The sequence below is a fragment of the Salvelinus namaycush genome, unplaced genomic scaffold (genome assembly GCF_016432855.1).
Source record: "Salvelinus namaycush isolate Seneca unplaced genomic scaffold, SaNama_1.0 Scaffold14, whole genome shotgun sequence".
NCBI classification, from domain to species: Eukaryota; Metazoa; Chordata; class Actinopteri; order Salmoniformes; family Salmonidae; genus Salvelinus; species Salvelinus namaycush.
Window position 1 is genome coordinate 303,287 of NW_024058119.1, and position 21,871 is coordinate 325,157.

General features: G+C 41.9%; 1 pseudogene; it reads right to left on the minus strand.

Moving 5' to 3' along the window:
* Positions 1-1,534: 1,534 nt before the first annotated feature.
* Positions 1,535-21,834, minus strand: LOC120036620 (annotated as a pseudogene).
* Between the last annotated feature and the right edge of the window lie 37 nt (positions 21,835-21,871).

The following is a 21,871-nucleotide window of genomic DNA, read 5'->3' on the forward strand; positions in this document are numbered from 1 at the left end:
AGCCCTAGAACAGAGCCTCGATTTGAGATTTTTCACTTTCTGACAGGAAGTTTGCTGCAAAATGAGTTCTGTTTTACTCACAGATATAATTCAAACGGTTTTAGAAACTTGAGTGTTTTCTATCCAATAGTAATAATAATATGCATATTGTACGAGCAAGAATAGAGTACGAGGCCGTTTAAATTGGGCACGACTTTTCCCCAAAGTGTAAATAGCGCCCTCTATCCTCAACAGGTTAAACATAAAATAAGTAAAGAAGTAATTTTGTGTGGAAGTCTAAAACTTGTTTTTACGTCGAAGACACAAAGCACATCAAAAAATTCTCCCCGTTGTCTAAAGTGTTCGACACCTGCTGTTTAAATGGCCCAATTTCTTATTTAGACATTCACAGGTTTTCAACATGTTGACTATCGCTGAAGTCATATATTGAGTAAAGTAAAAAATAAGTTGAAATATTTTTCCTAAAACTGATAGTTACTACAATAAACAAAAATATAATTGCAACATGTAAAGTGTTGGATGTTTCATGAGCTAAAAAAAAAGATTGCAGAATTTTTTACATCCCTGTTGGTTAACATTTATTCTTTGCCAAGATAATTCATCCACCTGACAGGTGTGGCATATCAAGAAGCTGACTGAACAGCATGATCATTACACAGGTGCACCTTGTGCTGGGGACAATAAAAGGCCACTCTAAAATGTGCAGTTTTATCACAACACAATGCCACAGATGTCTCAAGTTTTGAGGGAGTGTGCAATTGGTATGCTGACTGCAGGAATATCCACTGGAGCTGTTACCAGATAATTGAATGTTCAATTCTCTACCAGAAGCCGCCTCCAACGTCGTTTTAGAGAATTTGGCAGTACATCCAACTGGCCTCACAACCACAGACCACATATAACGCCGCCAGCCAAGGACCTCCACATCGTCTGAGACCAGCCACCCGACTTGTATTTCTCTTTGTAATGAAGCCCTTTTGTGGGGAAAACCTCATTCTGATTGGCTGGGCCTGGCTCCGCAATGGGTGGGCGTATGCCCTCCAGGGCCCACCAATGGCTGCGCCCCTGCCCAGTCATGTAAAGTCCATAGATTAGTGCCTAATTTATTTATTTACAATGACTGACTTATATGAACTGTAAATCGTTGAAATTGTTGTTTATATTTTGGTTCAGTATACACACACGTGCATTCGTTAAGTATTCAGACCCCTTCACCTTTTCCAAATGTTGTTATATTTCAGCATTATTCTAAAATTGATTCAATTGTTTTCCCCCCCAATGTAAACAATGGAGCAAATGCATCACATCCAAATATCACTGTACTATCTGTAGTGCTGGAGGAATGACACACCCAGATAAACACACAGTCAGAGTTTAAAAAAGGACCATTTAAACACATGGAATCTGATCTACTCTATATTCAAACTGACAGACTCCATATTCACTTCATGTTTTCTCGTAAAAACATACAAATATATGTTTAAGACTACTTTGTACAATTCAATATGGTATAAACAAGTAAACACATTCTCAGTCAACAATATAAATTGGAGCACTGTGTATGTTCTCTAATGAATTTTAAGTCAATGTGATGTGAAACATGAATTTACACACGAGGAGAAGTAATTATTCTCCCGTGTGGATTCTCACATGACGTTTAAGTGACCGTGATGAGTAATATGTCTTCCCACAGTCTGAGCATTTGCAAGGGTTCTCCCCTGTGTGCAGTCTCATGTGTTCTTTCAGCTTTTCTGAATGGTTAAAACGCTTTCCGCAGTGGGAGCAGCGGTAAGGCTTTTCCCCTGTGTGTATTTGCTTATGAGCGTTCAGCTTTCCTGACTCTCTGAAACTCTTTCCACAATGGGAGCAGTGGTAAGGCTTCTCCCCTGTGTGTATTCGCTCATGAGATTTCATGTTTCCTAACTTGTTAAAACTCTTTCCACACTGGGCGCAATGGTGTGGCTTCGCTCCTGTGTGTATCCTCTCATGTCTTTTCAGGCTTCCTAATTTGGTAAACCTAGTTCCACACTGGGAGCAGTGGTAAGGCAACTCCCCTGTGTGTATTCGCTCATGAGCTTTCAGGCTTCCTAACTGGTTAAAACTCTTTCCACATTGGGGGCAGAGGTGTCGTCTTGCTGGTTTGGACATCTTTGGTTCCTCGAAGTTTGGTTTTCCTCCTGCCAAAGACAGTGTTTATTTAAAGAGAGACCTGAATGAAACCTCTTCATGATAATGCTGCCTTGTATGAGGTGTCATGACCGTACCGATTATCTCTCACCCCCAACTTAGGAGAGATCTAGGGGTATGAAGATGTGGGGGGTTTTTGACCCCTCACACCCATTGTAAATCTTAGGCAACAGACAAAATTCTTTTGTCCTCTCACTATGGAGAACCGGCCTCAGAACATTAAACATGGAATAAATGGACTTTGGAACAATGGTTTCCGTCAGCCACAATGGTGGTAATGACGATAGATGGAATATGAAAATTTATGTCATTTTTGTTTTGTTATTAAAGGTTAAAGGACGACGTCATTATGAAAACATTGTAACTTTAAGAGTTTTCCTAGTATATGCTTGATGTTTATACATTGTACGTTGTGTGGAAAATGTTCAAATCAAAGAGAATGTTTTGGTAAAGATGAAATGTGAAGTTAGTTGTCTAAAATTGGATTTGAGTAAAATCTAGACCTTGCCTCATAACTTGGTAGGCCCAGAGAATTGCCCTAAAGGCGGTTACGCCCACATCTGACCCGAGGGTATAAGACATGTGAGTTAAGAATTAACATATCAGACTAAGTGACCCGAGCTGCAGCAAAGGTCTGAGTAGTCAACGAACCCAAAACACAACACGAGGTTGAAGACAAAGGAATCCTTTTCTTCTCATGCTATGGATGAATAGCTGCATCTAAGCGGGTGAATTCAAGCCGGACCACCCGGTCTCAACCCCCCATCGAATCGTGGTATCTACACTGTTTTCATTCCTACGCCGTGAGCCCTGAGCTACAGGGCTGGCTGTCCTCAGAAGAATACTTTCAGAACAAGGGTGAGGAATCAGACCACTAAGCAAAAAGGACACTGACATCGTGAGGACAACCAGAGAGTTGCACCCGAGAAGTGCGTCATTTCTTGAAGCCTAAACGGCCCACGCGGAGAGACCCACAGCGGAGACCTTCAACACGTAAGTACATCATTATATTCTGACCCATAAGAGCGGCAGTTCGGGGCAAGGCTAGGGTTCAAATAAGCATAGCTGACAAATGCACCCAAATGTATATTTCTCTCGTGTACTTTCTCTTTTTCTCTCTTTTAAATCCCCATTTTGGGGAACACGCGTCAGAGTGTGTTGGCCCGTTGTACTAAGTTCTAATCAACAGCCTAGACTGTGTTTTTGTTTATGCGTATCTTCTATTATCATTTTAGCTTTCTAGTAAATAAATAGTCAACTAAAATTGGTGTGGTACGAACTCATTGGTGGGACTCGGGTTTGTGCAGATTCCCGGATTATGCGACGTTCAGAATGAGACTGTAGAGGAAATTGATTAATTAGCGACTGTTGTCAAATCGATATTCTGATATTCTTTGAGGTAATTTGGGAAATAGAAACTCAATAAAACTAATTTTCCCCATGGTGCCCAGGTTAATGAGTTAATAATTGTCTGATTCATTTAATCACGCAATTATAAACCGTTAATCATTCGATGAGCAGCAGTCGTCACATTAACTAATACAACGTCACGACATATTGGCACCCCGTGGGAGGCATCGAAGATAAAACTATGGCCGCACTTTTGGGTTAATTCCATACCAATTGTGTAGCAAGATACATATATACCATTAATAGCTATAGGCAGGACTGGTGTGGGAGAAGCGTGTGTGTGTCGTTCCATTTCACCCAGATACTGGTCGGGAGAGAACCACCCCTGTGGTACATCTGACGAAAGCCAGTGTGTCGGAGGGTCTACTGAATGCTACGAGCTAGGGCATATGTACCAGCCGATGCAGACATTCTGAGAATAATACTAGTGGCCCAACTAGTAGGTCACTTTCAGGAGTGATCTGACTCGGTCATAAGCAATTCCTAGAGCAGAGGACATATGAGCCAGCCATTACGGAAATTTGAGTAGGTATATTCGTTTGACCGAAGCGAAGCCGTTATCTTTCTACCTCTCGCATTTGGTCACGTGAAGAGTTTAAGGGTTGAACGTGAGACGTCACCTAGTAAACCCGTTCCCTTGTTGGGGGGACTTCCCTTGCGCCGCGAAGTGGAAACCCCGCGCAAGGAAAGCTAAGCATTGCGCCAGATGCTAAGCTAACAAAGGGGAGCAGCCATTTTTGTTTTCCCCTTTGTTCATAGTGAATTCCCGCGCCGGGTGGGAATCATGTGAGATCTCTGCTTGCGCTATCAGTAACCTCTGGCGAAGAATCGGCAGTCATTTTTCATGAAATAATTCAGGTTACGCTGCAGGATATCAATCCAGTCTCAACTGATTGGATATCATTGTCTCATTCAATTTAATACATACATTAAATTGATACACTACCTTTCCAGGTTGGTTATTGGAATAATACACAAACTAATGTCTTCTAACCAATGAGACATAGTAAACTTTTCAACGTTAATGAAGCAATACAGACCACATTGAAGTGTCTGGAGTTTAGTTTGTGTGTTCTACAGTCTTGTAAAGATAGGGGGGGTTGACTGGGACAGGCAATGTAACATCCATAATGTTTTAAGGAAAAGGTTTTGTAAAACAAGCACCTTACATCAGATCATCTTGAAACTTTCTCTCTAAAGCTAACTTTCATCAAGGTCTTATATGGTCTATTGGTTTCTCTCTTCATTGGCAGAATCCTTTTTCAGTGTTATATTCATAACATCCATATCCACCAGTCTATCTTCCTGTCAACTAACAGAACTCTGCTGGTTGTCCTGGTAACAGATACCAGTCTATCTTCCTGTCAACTAACAGAACTCTGCTGGTTGTCCTGGTAACAGATACCAGTCTATCTTCATGTCAACAGAACTCTGCTGGTTGTCCTGGTAACAGATACCAGTCTATCTTCCTGTCAACTAACAGAACTCTGCTGGTTGTCCTGGTAACAGATACCAGTCTATCTTCCTGTCAACGTAACAGGACTCAGCAGGTTGTCCTGGTAACAGACACCAGTCTATCTAACAGAACTCAGCAGGTTGTCCTGGGAACAGACACCAGGGGGAAGATCTATTTTATTTTTTCAAACTAAACTACAGAACTTACTTTGTGTCAAATCTGATCCTTTCTTCTCTCCTCCTCCTCTCACAGTTCCACTCAGCCCCGTTGTTTTCCTGCAGTCCACCAGCAGCACAGACAACCTCTTTATACCCAGCAGTGAGGCGCTACCGGGAGAAGCACGACATGGGGACTCCAGGAGGGAGGAAGGGCTAGCGTTGTCCTGGTAACCATAAAGAGGGGACACAGACACATATCATTATGGATGCTGATGTCACTGTTGTCATGAAGTGCTTTACAGAAACCCAGCCCAGACCCCGATAGAGCAAGCTGTATGCTAGACCAGACCAAGCTGTACCATCTGGTGTTCTGATCTGGAGAGACTCTTCTCTGCCTCGTCAGCATCAGGATGTTGTTGAGGCTCCCCAGAGGATCCACAATAGTCATGTCTCTCTCCTGTGTGAATGACAACATCAAACAGACGGTAAACTTATGAACTTCTATTATAATCATAGGGTCTTACAAGAGGCATTAATCTCTCTAAACAGCCTAAAATGCAAATGTTGAAGGGTCGTTCCACTAAATGGGTGCCTTTTGCATCCCTTTGATATTTTAAGTATAAATTATGCTCCAACATTGCATTTTAAAAGCCTGTTATACTAGTTACATGGATAAATTACATGGATAATTTAATAAATCTATTTTAAAAGTCCCCAAAATATATGTACCAATGGCAGATTAAAACTAACAAAGGCAGATGGCCCCTTTAACAATTCCTACAGTACTGAACAACATATTCAAGTGTAGAACTTCAGTAGAATGCCCCTTTAAAACCCCACATTAGTTCAACAACGGCATAGTGTGTGACTCTGTTTTTAAGACAGTACTCACTGGTGTTAATCTGATATTCTGTCTCCTCCTCTTTCACTCCCAAGACGTCTTCCTCCTTCACCTTTATTGAGATAGCATCCTCTTCCTCTGTTTCCTCTATAACATCCTCTTCTTCTTTCACGACAATGTTCAGCCTCAGAGCTTCATTCTGCATACAGCAGACCTCTTCTTTAACGGGGGATGAGTAGTTTAGTGAGCTCATGGTCTGGGATGTTAGAATTAGCGACTAGCCTAACGCTAGGCTCAGTATCAATGTTTAACAACTTTGCAAATTGAACAAGCAAATTAGGTTAAAGTTAACCAGTTGATACGTCAACAGAACTGCGTTTACAACACTGTGATTAGCTAATGTACATTAACATGGTCTAAAGCGTCAATCTTTCAGTTTTATGTTGGCTAGCAAGCTACCGAGGCGGTTGAAAGAGTAGCCGTGTTGTTGTTCCTGAAGAAGCGTCCCGTCCAGTAAATTACACGTCACGCAAGAAGCATCAATTGAAAGACGCACTTCGCCATCTGCTGGCTTGAGTGGGTAACGCAGTTTGGAAACAATAGTTACTACACTTTCTGTATTGGAAAACAACGTCATAATAATTTAACAATAAGCATATATTTTGTAAATGATGAATACATACTTCTATTCATTTTTCACATTAGTTTTTATCTAGATGTGACGGTACTATTTCCTTAAAGCTACGCTCTTTAAGACATTTTAGGCCTTGAGACAAATGAGACATGGATTGTGTATGTGTGCCATTCAGAGGGTGAATGGGGAAGACAAAATAGTTAAGAGCCTTTAAACAGGGTATGGTATTAGGTCCCAGGCGCCGGTTTGTGTCAAGAACTGCAACGCTGCTGGGGTTTTCCAGCTCAACCATTTCCCATGTGTATCAAGAATCATCCAACACCCAAACAGTGCCGTTTAAGATGAGGCAGAACTATTTGTTTTTTCATGAGCATGGCCTTAATTCTATTACAGCATATTAGATGACTGTCATTCATATTCCATTCACCCTGTTCAATGTAACAGCAATAGGTTTCGGCTACTACATGATACTATAATTTTCCCTATACCCATCATGAGATTGCTACAACCTAGCCTATGACTGAAAGTTTAGAACGTAGGTGCACACAGGTCGAGATAGGTTTTTTAGGTGACAGACAGTGACACATGGACAGACAGTCGTGAAGACATCACCAACTAATTATCATGGTCCAAACACACCAAGACAGTCGTGAAGAGGGCACAACAACAAGTTTTCCACCTCGGGAGACTGAAAAGATTTGGCATGGGTCCCCAGATCCTCAAAAAGTTCTACAGCTGCACCATCAAGAGCATCCTGGCCGGTTGCATCACCGCCTGGTATGGCAACTGCTCGGCATCTGACCGTAATGCACTACAGAGGGTAGTGAACATCACTGGGGCCAAGCTTCCTGCCTTCCAGGACTTATATAAAGAAAGACCCAAAAATTGTCAGTCACCCAAGTCATAGACTGTTTTCTCTGCTCCCGCACGTCAAGCGGTACCGGAGCACCAAGTCTAGAACCAAAAGGCTCCTTAACAGCTTCTACCCCCATAAGCCATAAGTCTGCTGAACAATTAATCAAATGGCCCCCTGGACTATTTACATTGACCCCACCTCCATTTGTTTTGTACACTGCTGCTACTTGCTGTTTATTATCTATGAAATGTCACTTCACCCCGACCTACATGTACAAATTACCTCAACTAACCTGTACCCCCGCACATTGACTCGGTACCAGTACCCCCTGTATATAGCCTTGTTATTGTTATTTTATTGTGTTACGTTTTATTATTTTTTACTTTTGGTCATTTGCTCATTTTCTTAACTCTTCTTGAACTGTACTGTTAGTTAAGGGCTTTTAAGTAAGCAAGTCACTGTAAGGTCTACACTTGTTGTATTCGGCACATTTGACAAATAAAGTTTGATTATATTTGACAAATTCAGGTATGTTTATCCCGTTTTTTTCTGTTTAAGAAACGTTTGTCTCTAGAGAGTTGAAAACAGCAGGTTTGGGACAGGTAGCACGTCTGGTGAACAGGTCAGGGTTCCATAGCCGCAGGCAGAACAGTTGAAACTGGAGCAGCAGCACGGCCATCTGGACTGGGGACAGCAAGGAGTCATCATGCCAGGTAGTCCTGAGGCATGGTCCTAGGGCTCAGGTCCTCCGAGAGAGAGAAAGAAAGAAAGAGAGAAAGAAAGAGAGAATTTGAGAGAGCATACTTAAATTCACACAGGACACCGGATAAGACAGGAGAAATACTCCAGATATAACAGACTGACCCCAGCCCCCCGACACATAAACTACTGCAGCATAAATACTGGAGGCTGAGACAGGAGGGGTCAGGAGACACTGTGGCCCCATCCGATGATACCCCCGGACAGGGCCAAACAGGCAGGATATAACCCCACCCACTTTGCCAAAGCACAGCCCTCACACCACTAGAGTGATACCTTCAACCACCAACTTACCATCCTGAGACAAGGCCGAGTATAGCCCACAAAGATCTTCGCCATGGCACAACCCAATGGGGGGTGCCAACCCATGAATACGGCTGCACAGTATTGTCTCTTCTCGATGGCGGTTATGATATCGTTTAGTACCTTGAGCGGGGTTGAGGTGCACCCATGACCAGCTCGGAAACCATATTGCACAGTGGAGAAGGTTCATGCTGAAAGAGCTCTGATAGGTTGGAGGATGTCCTCCGGAAGTTGTCATAATTACTGTTTAAGTCTATGGAAGCCTTGAGAACCATGACCCTCCTAGGTTTTGTATTGAAGTCAATGTACCCAGAGGAGGACGCAAAATATATGTTTTATTCAATTATTTGGTGATGTGATTATATTTAGTATAGTTTTATCCAAAAATTATTTTATTTTAATGTTTTACCAATTTATTTTCTTCTGAAACTCACTGAAAATCCCTTCCCACAATTATGTCATGTTGGCTCGATGTCCTTTGGGTGCAGTGGAGGCTTCTCAGAGGAGGAAGGGGAAGACAATCCTTCTCTGAGCAGCCTCCACTGCACCCAAAGGACATCCAGCCAACATGACACAATTGTGGGAAGCATTGGAGTCAACATGTGCCAGCATCCCTGTGGAAGGCTTTGGACACTTTGAAGAGTTCATGCCCCGACAAATTGAGGCTCTTCTGAGGGAAAAGGAGGAGGTTCCTAGTCCATATTAGGATGTTTATTTCTCTCCAAATGTTTGGTATGATCAGTGTATATATATATATATAAAGAAAATATTGCATGACCAAAAGCACAATTCTATTTTTGTAAAAATGAGACAAGTGTACGAGCATATGTGTGACCTCTCATGAACTTTAAGTAGCCTGTATTTGATGTTATATACTCCTTTCGAGACAGGATTGTGTCACGGCCCAGATCTGGGGAAGTGGACCAAAACATTTCTGCAGCATTGAAGGTCCCCATCATCTTAAAAGGAAGAAGTTTGAAACCACCAAGACCCTTCCTACTGCTGGCTGCCCGGCCAAACTGAACAATCGGGGGAGAAGGGCCTTGGTCAGGGAGGTGACCAAGAACCCAATGGTCACTCTGACAGAGCTCCTCTGTGGAGATGGGAGAACCTTCCAGAAGGACAACCATCTCTGCATCACTCCACCAAGCAGGACGTTATGGTAGAGTTGCCAGACGGAAGCCACTCCTCAGTAAAAGGCACATGAAAGCCAGCTTGGAGTTTGCCAAAAGGCACCTAAAGGACTATCAGACCATGAGTAACAAAATTCTCTGGTCTGATGAATGCCATGGGTCACGTCTGGAGGAAACCTGGCACCATTTCTACGGTGAAGCATGGGGTTGGCAGCATCATGCTGTGGGGATGTTTTTCAGCGACATGGACTGGGAGACTCGTCAGGTTCGAGGGAAAGATGAACGGAGCAAAATACAGAGAGATAATTTTTGAAAACTTGCTCCAGAGCACTCAGGACCTCAGACTGGGGCAAAGGTTAACCTTCCAATAGGACAACGACCCTACGCACAAAGCCAAGACAATGCAGGAGTGGCTTTGGGAGTCTCTGAATGTCCTTGAGGGGCCCAGCCAGAGCCCGGATTTGAACCCGATTTAACATCTCTGGAGAGACCTGAAAATAGCTTTGTAGTGACACTCCCCATCCAACCTGACAGAGTTTGAGAGGATCTGCAGAGAAGAATGGGAGAAACATGAGGCTCCTGCTGCTGCTGTCCTCAAGGGAAAATTGACAGATTTTTCACCTAGTTGTCTTTGGGATTCAAACCAGAGATCTTTCGGTTACTGGCCCAACACTAGTAACCGCTAGGCTACCTGCAGCAGGAGCCCCATGTTGACAGGAGAGCCCACCTTTATTTTTCCCTCATTATGAACATTCATATTGGTCAACAGTCAACCTATTGTGTGTATTGAACATTCATATTGGACTGTAGCAGCTAGCTAACTGGCTACCGATCAACCTATTGTGTGTATTGAACATTCATATTGGACTGTAGCAGCTAGCTAACTGGCAACCGATCAACCTATTGTGTGTATTGAACATTCATATTGGACTGTAGCAGCTAGCTAACTGACTACCGATAAACCTATTGTGTGTATTGAACATTCATATTGGACTGTAGCAGCTAGCTAACTGGCTACCGATCAACCTATTGTGTGTATTGAACATTCATATTGGACTGTAGCAGCTAGCTAACTGGCTACTGATCAACCTATTGTGTGTATTGAACATTCATATTGGATTGTAGCAGCTAGCTAACTGACTACTGATCAACCTATTGTGTGTATTGAACATTCATATTGGACTGTAGCAGCTAACTAACTGACTACTGATCAACCTATTGTGTGTATTGAACATTCATATTGGACTATAGCAGCTAGCTAACTGACTACTGATCAACCTATTGTGTGTATTGAACATTCATATTGGACTGTAGCAGCTAACTAACTGGCTACTGATCAACCTAGTGTGTGTATTGAATATTCATATTGGACTGTAGCAGCACAGCTAACTGGCTACTGATCAACCTATTGTGTGTATTGAACATTCATATTGGACTGTCTTACCTGTAGAGTAGCACCACCACCCATCAGCCCATTCTCTTCTTGACATCAAAGCTGCAGTGTATTGTTGGTATAGTTTTTGATGAATAATAATTCAAATTGTGAAGATAGAAGTGTACAATTTATATATATATTTAATCAACTTTAAGATACTGTTTGCCTCTATGCAGATGTAGAAGCTGAATAGGAATATACATTATCAATAAATAGTTGATTGTTCTTTTTTCACATCATACTAAGAATACTGAGCCACAACCTGTAAATGTGACCATACTATTCCTTTAAAGCCCCTCTGTCAGATATAAATCATCAGAGTGGGAAACCAACTGACATGGAAACAATGGAGCAAATGGATCACTATCAGAGTGTATTATGACATCAGATAGAACTACTCAGACATTCTAAATATCACTTGATTATCAGAGGGGTGTATTATGACATCAGATAGAACTACTCAGACATTCCAAATCAGGCTTCATCCATATCATGAAGGTGGATATTGATCCAACCATTTCAAAAGTAATGACCGGGCTGACGGAAACAGGATATACCTGTACACTTTTATTAATGCAGACAGACAATTTGTTAGTTTGTTTGACATGGTGGGGTCTTTTTGTGTCAGTAAAAATGTATGAGCAAGAAATGGCGGTGGAAACTAATTTATCCACAAATATTTATATATTAACCATCACATCTTATTTAACTTGGAGTCACGTGATGATATGTTGTGTGGTCCTCCCTCTACGACTTGGGAAACCATGCAGTTTATTAGGCTACAGACAAAATAAGTTATGAACTTCACAGGGTGGTGAAACTGCATGTGATGAGCTTGATGCTCCTTTCCAATACATTTTGTTGGTCTTATTCTGGTGACATGATGATTGATGCTTAGCTGCCATTTGACAAATAAAATAATATCGCTCTTATCCATAATAATCTCATCATGTAGGTAGCCTACCAGCACTGTATCTGTGAGCTGCAGGCTACAGTGCACGGGACAAGAGCACGTTTTCTATTTTACACAAGTTTTTAAAACCATCAGGAGAGTTGAAAATGTGATGGAAACCAATTTAACTTGTATTTTTCATTCGGTACATGTGAATTTAACAGCAAACGTTATTCTTCTTGTGCACTACGTCATAACGCAACGCCTTTAATCCACAATAAGTCTGTTTGATGCAAATATTTCTGATGGGAAAATGTGTATGTTGTTTTATGCAGATTTGAGAATATTCACATGGAAATCTGGCGCAAATTACATGGAAACTTAGCTACTAAGGTGGATATTGATCCAACACCTGCTACTTATTCAAACCAGCCCACTGGGCACAGACGTCAGTTCAACATCTAGTTTCTATTTACATTTCTTTGAGTCGTCAACTAAAGTGAATTCAACATTAAATCAACACCAAATGTCACCTGTCATTGGATTTAGGTTGCCAGTTCGTGAAAAATTAAAAATACCTGATGTTCATGGCTTTTTACAAATCCAATCAGTTTTCCACATTGATCAAACATCATCACATGGATTTGTTTTGTTGAAATGACATGGAAACAAAGTTTATTCAACCAGTGGGAGGTTTGTAAATGACCCCAGGAAAATAAAACAAAGAACTCTTCATTGAGACAATGATAAACAGCAATCCGTGGGAGAGTTGAGGTGGATATTATAAAATAAGGATCTGCTGGTGTCCAAGTCAAACCAAGATTCTCTATTTCTGAGCTCAGAGAGAATAACAGTTACACAGCGCAGTGTAGACAGTCTAAATTCCTGAAGCATTGGGTGATGAGCACATATCTTTATAGTTTCCTGTTCCTGGGAGGGACTTTATTCATACAAGGGCGCAGGTGCAGCTGGTTTGCAACACAGGATGATACTCCCAGGAACAGGAGATTATAATAGGACAGTTTCACAAGGTTAGTCTGTGGTGGTTAATTTCTGTATTACCAAATGAGGAGAGACAAACTTCACACACCAATCAGTTATACTTAAAAACTTCACACACCAATCAGAGTTATACTTAAACTACATCTTTAATAATAAGATCTTTGCAATGACTTTCAACAATTCACTATTTCTAATGAACCGTTGAGTGGCAACACAATGGCTACTGAGATCTTTTATAGCAAAGATCCACCCCCTAGTCGATATAACAAACCACAGATATTAGGAACAGTTTACAAAGTGAGACTTTATAATGAGAAAGGAGTATCCCGTAGCCAGATAGCATTCGCTATAATTTATCATTCAGTTTGGTCCCTAAAACAAGGTTCTAATCTCGTTCCTGGTACTTCATAGCACAAAAACACCAACTCATCCAATGGCATAACTCAATTGTCAACTCTAGATACTCCCATCTCAAGTAAAACCCCTTCTTGACCCCACTCCTGGACACGCTCACTGAGGGGAGTGAGCCTCTAGGTCATACACTATCCCAGGATAAGTGCAACATCAGAGAGGACATACAATGGTTCCAGACACTGCCATACACCTACCCCCAATGCCAAAGGAGGGAGTGACTTGCGCACAGACATTGTGGAAACCAGTAATTGGTTCCCCATTAATCACACCATCCCTTCACATAGTTTAACAGATACATTCACATATGAAGACAATGTTCCCTCCTGTCCTCTTCCCTTCCTGATATTCTGCATAGCACCAGGGATATGTGAAAGACAAGCCTGACTTCTCCCCTCTCTGGGCCCCAGGTGACTGAGCCCCAGCTGAGGGAAGAAGTGCAACTGCCAACACCAGAGTCCGAAGGGATACATTCTAATAACAAGTATATCACATCAGCATATTATGCAGATAAGACATCTTAATTATCTATGTTACCCAACTAATTCTGATTCATCCACCACAAGTCACATACTCAGATATGTGGACACATACAATTAACATTTTGCATTACAGAGTCTGTGAACATTTTCATTTCATTAAATCCTCAGTGGGCCAACATTGCAAATGTAAACAACGGAAAAATGCATCACATCCAAATATCACTTGATTATCTGCAGTGCTGGAGGAATGACACACAGATAAACACACACACAGTGTCAGAGTTTAAAAAAGGACCATTTAAAACAGAAGGAATCTGACCTACTCTATATTCAAACTCCATATTCAATTAATGTTTTCTAATAAAAACATACAAATATATGTTTTAGTATACTTTGTACAATTCAAGTTCTTATGGTAAAAACAGGTAATCATTATCAGTCAACAATATAAGACAGCAAGTCCCCTGTGTGTATTCTCTCATGCCATTTCAGCTCCCCCCGGCTGGTTGAAACTCATTCCACATTGGGAGCAGCGGTAAGGCTTCTCCCTGTGTGTATTCTCTCATGTTTTTTCAGATCCCCCGACCGGCCGAAAAACTTTCCACACTGAGAGCAGTGGTAAGGCTTCTGCCCTGTGTGTATTCTCTCATGTTTTTTCAGATTCCCTGACCGGTTAAAACTCTTTCCACACTGCGAGCAGTGGTAAGACTTCTCCCCTGTGTGTATTCTCTCATGTCGGTACAGGTCCTTTAACTTGTTAAAACACTTTCCACACTGGGAGCAATGGTAAGGCTTCTCCCCTGTGTGTATTCTCTCATGCCGTTTCAGATTCGCCGGCTGGCTGAAACCCTTTCCACACTGGGAGCAGTGGTAAGGCTTCTCACCTGTGTGTATTCTCTCATGTTTTTTCAGATTCCCTGACCGGTTAAAACTCTTTCCACACAAGGAGCAGTGGTAAGGCTTCTCCCCTGTGTGTATTCTCTCATGCCGTTTCAGATTCGCCGGCTGGCTGAAACCCTTTCCACACTGGGAGCAGTGGTAAGGCTTCTCACCTGTGTGTATTCTCTCATGTCGGTACAGGTCCTTTAACTTGTTAAAACACTTGCCACACTGCAAGCAGTGGTAAGAATTCTCCACTGTGTGTATTCTCTCGTGTTCTTTCAGATTCCCTAACTGGTTAAAACACTTGCCACACTGGGAGCAGTGGTAAGGCTTCTCCCCTGTGTGTGTTCTCTCGTGTTTTTTCAGGTTCCCTAAATCGTTAAAACTCTTTCCGCACTGGGAGCAGTGGTAAGGCTTCTCCCCTGTGTGTATTCTCTCATGTTTTTTCAGGTTCCCTAAATCGTTACAACTCTTTCCGCACTGGGAGCAGTGGTAAGGCTTCTCCACTGTGTGTATTCTCTCGTGTTCTTTCAGATTCCCTAACTGTTTAAAACACTTGTCGCACTGGGAGCAGTGGTAAGGCTTCTCCCCTGTGTGTATTCTCTCATGTTTTTTCAGCTCCCCCGGCTGGTTGAAACACTTTCCACACTGGGAGCAGTGGTAAGGCTTCTCCCCTGTGTGTATTCTCTCATGTTTTTTCAGCTCCCCCGGCTGGTTGAAACACTTTCCACACTGGGAGCAGTGGTAAGGCTTCTCCCCTGTGTGTATTCTCTCATGTTTTTTCAGCTCCCCCGGCTGGTTGAAACACTTTCCACACTGGGAGCAGTGGTAAGGCTTCTCCCCTGTGTGTATTCTCTCGTGTTTTTTCAGGTTCCCTAAATCGTTAAAACTCTTTTCGCACTGGGAGCAGTGGTAAGGCTTCTCCCCTGTGTGTATTCTCTCATGCCGTTTCAGATTCGCCGACTGGCTGAAACCCTTTCCACACTGGGAGCAGTGGTAAGGCTTCTCACCTGTGTGTATTCTCTCGTGTTCTTTCAGGGTACTTAAATGGTTAAAACACTTTCTACAGTGGGAACACTGGTGTCTTCTTGTTGGTTTGGACGTCCCTGGCTCTGGTTCCTCTGAGTCTGGTCTTTCTCCTGCCAAAGACAGTGTGTTTTTAAAAAAAGAGACCTGAATGAAACCTCCACATGATAAATAGGCCTTGCTACGAGGGTAAATCCTAAACAGATCGCTCAATAACCTAAGGCCAGTTTTAACAATCTTGGTGTGATTTTAAAACAAATGTTGTAGAGTTTCCTGGTAATTACTGATAATGTTTACATTACTTTTTTATTAGTTCTGTTTTACAAGTCAGAACACAAAAAACGAAACCGTTCTTGGACACTCAAGACACAGACGTCGCTTAATTGCAATCGAGCAGGTGGTTCTAAATATATAACTTTCATAGCTGTATGATACAGAATGCGAGCTACAGTTGTGGCCAAAAGTTTTGAGAATGACACAAATATTAATTTCCACAAAGTTTGCTGATTCAGTGTCTTCAGATATTTTTGTCAGATGTTACTATGAAATACTGAAGTATAATTACAAGCATTTCATAAGTGTCAAAGGCTTTTATTGGCAATGACATGAAGTTGATGCAAAGAGTCAAAATTTGCAGTGTTGACCCTTCTTTTGCAAGACCTCTGCAATCCACCCTGGTGTCAATTAACTTCTGGGCCACATCCTGTGATGGCAGCCCATTCTTGCATAATCAATGCTTGGAGTTTGTCAGAATTTGTGGGTTTTTGTTTGTCCACCCGCCTCTTGAGGATTGACCACAAGTTCTCAATGGGATTAAGGTCTGGGGAGATTCCTGGCCCTGGACCCAAAATATTGATGTTTTGTTCCCCAAGCCACTTATCACGTTTGCCTTATGGCAAGGTGCTCCTTCATGCTGGAAAAGGAATTGTTCGTCACCGAACTGTTCCTGGATGGTTGGGAGAAGTTGCTCTCGGAGGATGTGTTGGTACCATTCCTTATTCATGGCTGTGTTCTTAGACAACATTGTGAGTGAGCCCACACCCTTGGCTGAAAAGCTACCCCACACATGAATGGTCTCAGGATGCTTTACCGTTGGCAAGATACAGGACTGATGGAAGCGCTCACCTTGTCTTCTCCGGACAAGCTTTTTTCCAGATGCCCCAAACATTCGAAAATGGGATTCATCAGAGACAATGACTTTACACCAGTCCTCAGCAGTCCAATCCCTGTACCTTTTGCAGAATATCAGTTTGTGTGCAGATGCACTCACACCTGCCTGCTGCTATTCCTGAGCAAGCTCTGTACTGGTGGTGCCCCGATCCCGCAGCTGAATCAACTTTAGGAGACGGTCCTGGCGCTTGCTGGACTTTCTTGGGTGCCCTGAAGCCTTCTTCACAACAATTAAACCGCTCTGAAGCCTTCTTCACAACAATTGAACCGCTCTCCTTGAAGTTATCGATGTTCCGATAAAAGGTTGATTTAGGTGCAATCTTACTGGCAGCAATATCCTTGCCTGTGAAGTCTTTTTTTGTGCAAAGCAATGATGACGGCACGTGTTTCCTTGCAGGTAACCATGGGTGACAGAGGAAGAACAATGATTCCAAGCACCACCATCCTTCTGAAGCTTCCAGTTTTGGGGGGGGGGATTCAGTTCATTTGCATGGCAAAGAGGGACTTTGCAATTAATTACAATTCATATGATCACTCTTCATAACATTCTGGAGTATATGCAAATTGCCATCATACAAACTGAGGCAGCAGACTGAAAATTCATATTTGTGTCATTCTCAAAACTTTTGGCCACAATTGTACACACTTCCTTAAACATAAAATAAGTAAATAAGTAATTTTAAGTGGAAGTCCAAAACTTGTTTTTACGTCGAAGACACAAAACACATCAGTAAAATCTCCCCGTTGTCGAAAGGGTTCGACACATGCTGTTGAAATGGCCCAATTTCTTATTTAGACGTTCACAGATTTTCAACATTTTAACTATCGCTGATGTCATATTTTGGGTAAAGTAAAAAATAAAGTGAAATATTTGGGAAGATGTTCCTAAAACTGAGAGTAACTACAATAAACAAAAATATTAGCGCAACATGTAAAGTGTTGGATGTTTCATGAGCTGAAAAAAAAGATTGCAGAATTTTTTACATCCCTGTTAGTTAACATTTATTCTTTGCCAAGATAATCCATCCACCTGACAGGTGTGGCATATCAAGCTGATTAAACAGCATGATCATTACACAGGTGCACCTTGTGCTGGAGAGAATAAAAGGCCACTAAAATGTGCAGTTCTGTCACACAACACAATGCCACAGATGTCTCAAGTTGAGGGAGCGTGCAATTGGCATGCTGACTGCAGGAATATCCACTGGAGCTGTTACCAGATAATTGAATGTTAAAATCTCTACCAGAAGCCGCCTCCAACGTCATTTTAGAGAATTTGGCAGTACATCCAACTGGCCTCACAACCACAGACCACATATAACGACGCCAGCCCAGGACCTCCACATTGTCTGAGACCAGACACCAGAGTTGTATTTCCTCTTTGTAATGAAGCCCTTTTGTGGGGAAAAACTAATTCTGATTGGCTGGGCCTGGCTCCGCAATGGGTGGGCGTATGCCCTCCAGGGCCCACCAATGGCTGTGCCCCTGCCCAGTTATGTAAAGTCCATAGATCAGGGCCTCGTTTATTTATTTACAATCACTGACTCATATAAACTGTAAATCGTTGTTTATATTTTGGTTCAGTATACACACACAGTGCATTCGTTAAAAACTTCTCTAGGATAGGGGGCAGCAATTTCACGTTTGGATGAAAAGCATATCCAAATTAAACTGCCAGCTACTCATCTTCAGAAGATAAGATATGCATATTATTAGTATTATTGGATAGAAAACACTCTGAAGTTTCTAAAACTGTTTGAATGATGTCTGTGAGTATAACAGAACTCATATGGCAGGCGAAAACCTGAGAAAAATCCAACCAGGAAGTGGGAAATCTGAGGTTTGTAGTTTTCAACTCATTGCCTATCGAATGTACAGTGTCTATGGGGTCATATTGCACTTCCTAAGGCTTCCACGAGATGTCAACAGTCTTAGAACATTGTTTGAGGCTTCTACTGTGAAGGAGGGGGGAATGAGAGCTGTTTCAACCAGAGGTCTGCCAGAGTGGCATGAGCTGGTCATGCGCCTACACGTGAGAGCGACCTGCGTTCCATTGCAATTCTAAAGACAAAGGAATTCGCTGGTTGGAACATTATTGAAGATTTATGTTAAAAACATCCTAAAGATTGATTCTATACATCGTTTGACATGTTTCTACGAACTGTAACATACATTTTTGAACTTTTCATCGGAACTTTCGCCTGGACTTGCTCGCGCCTCGTGAGCTTGGATTTGTTTACCAAACGCGCTAACAAAAGGAGGTATTTGGAAATAAATGTTGGACTTTATCGAACAAAACAAACATTTATTGTTGAACTGGGATTCCTGGGAGTGCATTCTGATGAAGATCATCAAAGGTAGGTGAATATTTAAAACGCTATTTCTGACTCAACAACATGGCGGGTATCTGCATGGCTTGTGTCTGAGCGCCGTACTCGGATTATTGCATGGTTTGCTTTTTCCGTAAAGCTTTTTTGAAATCTGACACAGCGGTTGCATTAAGGAGAAGTATATCTATAATTCTGTGCATAATACTTGTATCTTTTATCAACTTTTACATGTTTATTATGAGTATTTCTGTAAATTGATGTGCCTCAAAATTTGCCGGATGTTTTCGATGCTCAACATTACTGACCATAAAGCGCCAATGTAAACTGAGATTTTTGGATATAAATATGAACTTTATCGAACAAAACATACATGTATTGTGTAACATGAAGTCCTATAAGTGCCATTTTATGAAGATCATCAAAGGTTAGTGATAAATTTAATTTAATCTATATTTCTGCTTTTTGTGACTCCTCTCTTTGGCTGGAAAATGGCTGTGTGTGTTTTTGTGACTAGGCTCTGACCTAACATAATTATATGGTGTGCTTTCGCTGTAAAGCTTTTTTTGAAATCGGACACGATGGGTAGATTAACAAGAAGTTAAGCTTTAATTTGGTGTATTGCACTTGTGAATGCATCAAAGTTACATATTTCTAAAAAATATTTTTGAATTTAGCGCTCTGCCTTTTCAGCGGAATGTTGTCGAGGGGTTCCACTAGCCATAAGAAGTTTTAAGACTCCATAATGTTTCATCATTAGATGCTACAGTCCTCCTTCAAGACTCCATAATGTTTCATCATTAGATGCTACAGTCCTCCTTCAAGACTCCATAATGTTGCATCATTAGATGCTACAGTCCTCATTTAAGACCCCATAATGTTTCATCATTAGATGCTACAGTCCTCCTCTAAGACCCCATAATGTATAATCATTAGATGCTACAGACCTCCTTCAAGACCCCATAATGTATAATCATTAGATGCTACAGTCCTCCTCTAAAACTCCATAATGTTTCATCATTAGATGCTACAGGCTACAAATCAACAATGGGTGTCATGAATCTTTACCACTTGCTCTGTAATATGAGTAGTATTCGGATTTCATTCAAACATTTCTTACATGAATATTGAAAATATAAATGTTGATTTTTGTATATATTGTTGAATATAATATACTGTAAGGGTATATCAGTTCCAGGATCTCTGCTAGTGTTAAAGTTATGGGCCATTATATACAGAGAAATTGTGGCGAAATCCTGCACGACTACGCTAAACTTGCCACGGTTTTGAAAATAGAATTCAGTGGTTCTGCGACTCGCAAACACGACAGCTCGTTGGCTAACAATATCAGACAAGCTCAAAATGAACACCCACAGACCTACTATCACCTGCTTCGTTCAGCTTACTTTGGCATGCTCACTGAAACGGGAATGGAAGACCTATTACCATTCAAACAACTGTTTCTGTCAAACATCTACTTCATCAACTACTTGGGCCCTACTGCCCACATTGGGTTGCCAATCTCGACGCTCTGAGAGCTTGTAAGCACCGCTTTTGAAGCATCAAAAGCAAGCCGGGCTAAGAGCCCGGACACCTCGACTTTCGAGCTTAGGCGGGAACCATCACTCCAATTAGAAGGTGCAGCATTAGGGACAGGTGCGGTAAAAGATGACGATCAAAGGGGGTGGCAACCAAGTAACCACCACACTGACAACCACTGCAGTAACAATAGCTATGATGAACGTCCCCAATCTAACAGGTCCCGTAGAGATCAACTTGGCCGATATGTCCCTGCGCCTAACCCTCACAAAGGGTCAGGACACAAGAGTAACAAGCGCAACAAAGTGTTCAACAATGATCTAAACCCTAAGCGAAATGATATAGAAACTCTGATAAGAGATGTACTGCATCGTAAGAAATTTGAGAAAGAGGACAACATAACTAGGCTTAAAATTGTTGGGAACCAAGTCAGCCGAAACTAACGCAATTCGAGAGGACGTCAACATTTCCAATACCCCCGCCCCCACTCCAATCCCTGTCCAGGGACCACTCGTTCTAGATAAGCAGCTTTGCAACAGATGATTCCTCTCCCATTCCGATAGAGGACCCACTGGGTCACATAGGTGAGTTATCCGTCTTGGAAATCGACACAGATTACAAACCGCTCGGTACTCCCAACCCACTCCATTATGTTGGGGATATGATGAGAAAACCCAACTCGAACAGGCCATACCTTAGAACAGTCCTGGAGGACTGTTTGACCTGTCACGCTCTGATAGAGTCGGGTTTGACAATTTCACTCATATCCGAAACCTTGCTGGATGAACTAAAAGGGGCAGTGGACCCAACAAACCGTTGGTTGAAAACGGAACGTTGCGACACGAAGCTTAGGGGTTTCACCGAAGCTACCTCGCCACTATTCAAGTGTCTCCTACTTAAACTCAACTTCGAAAGCGATTACCATCGACATCGAACGGATGCTTATTGGGATAGATTTAATTGACCGT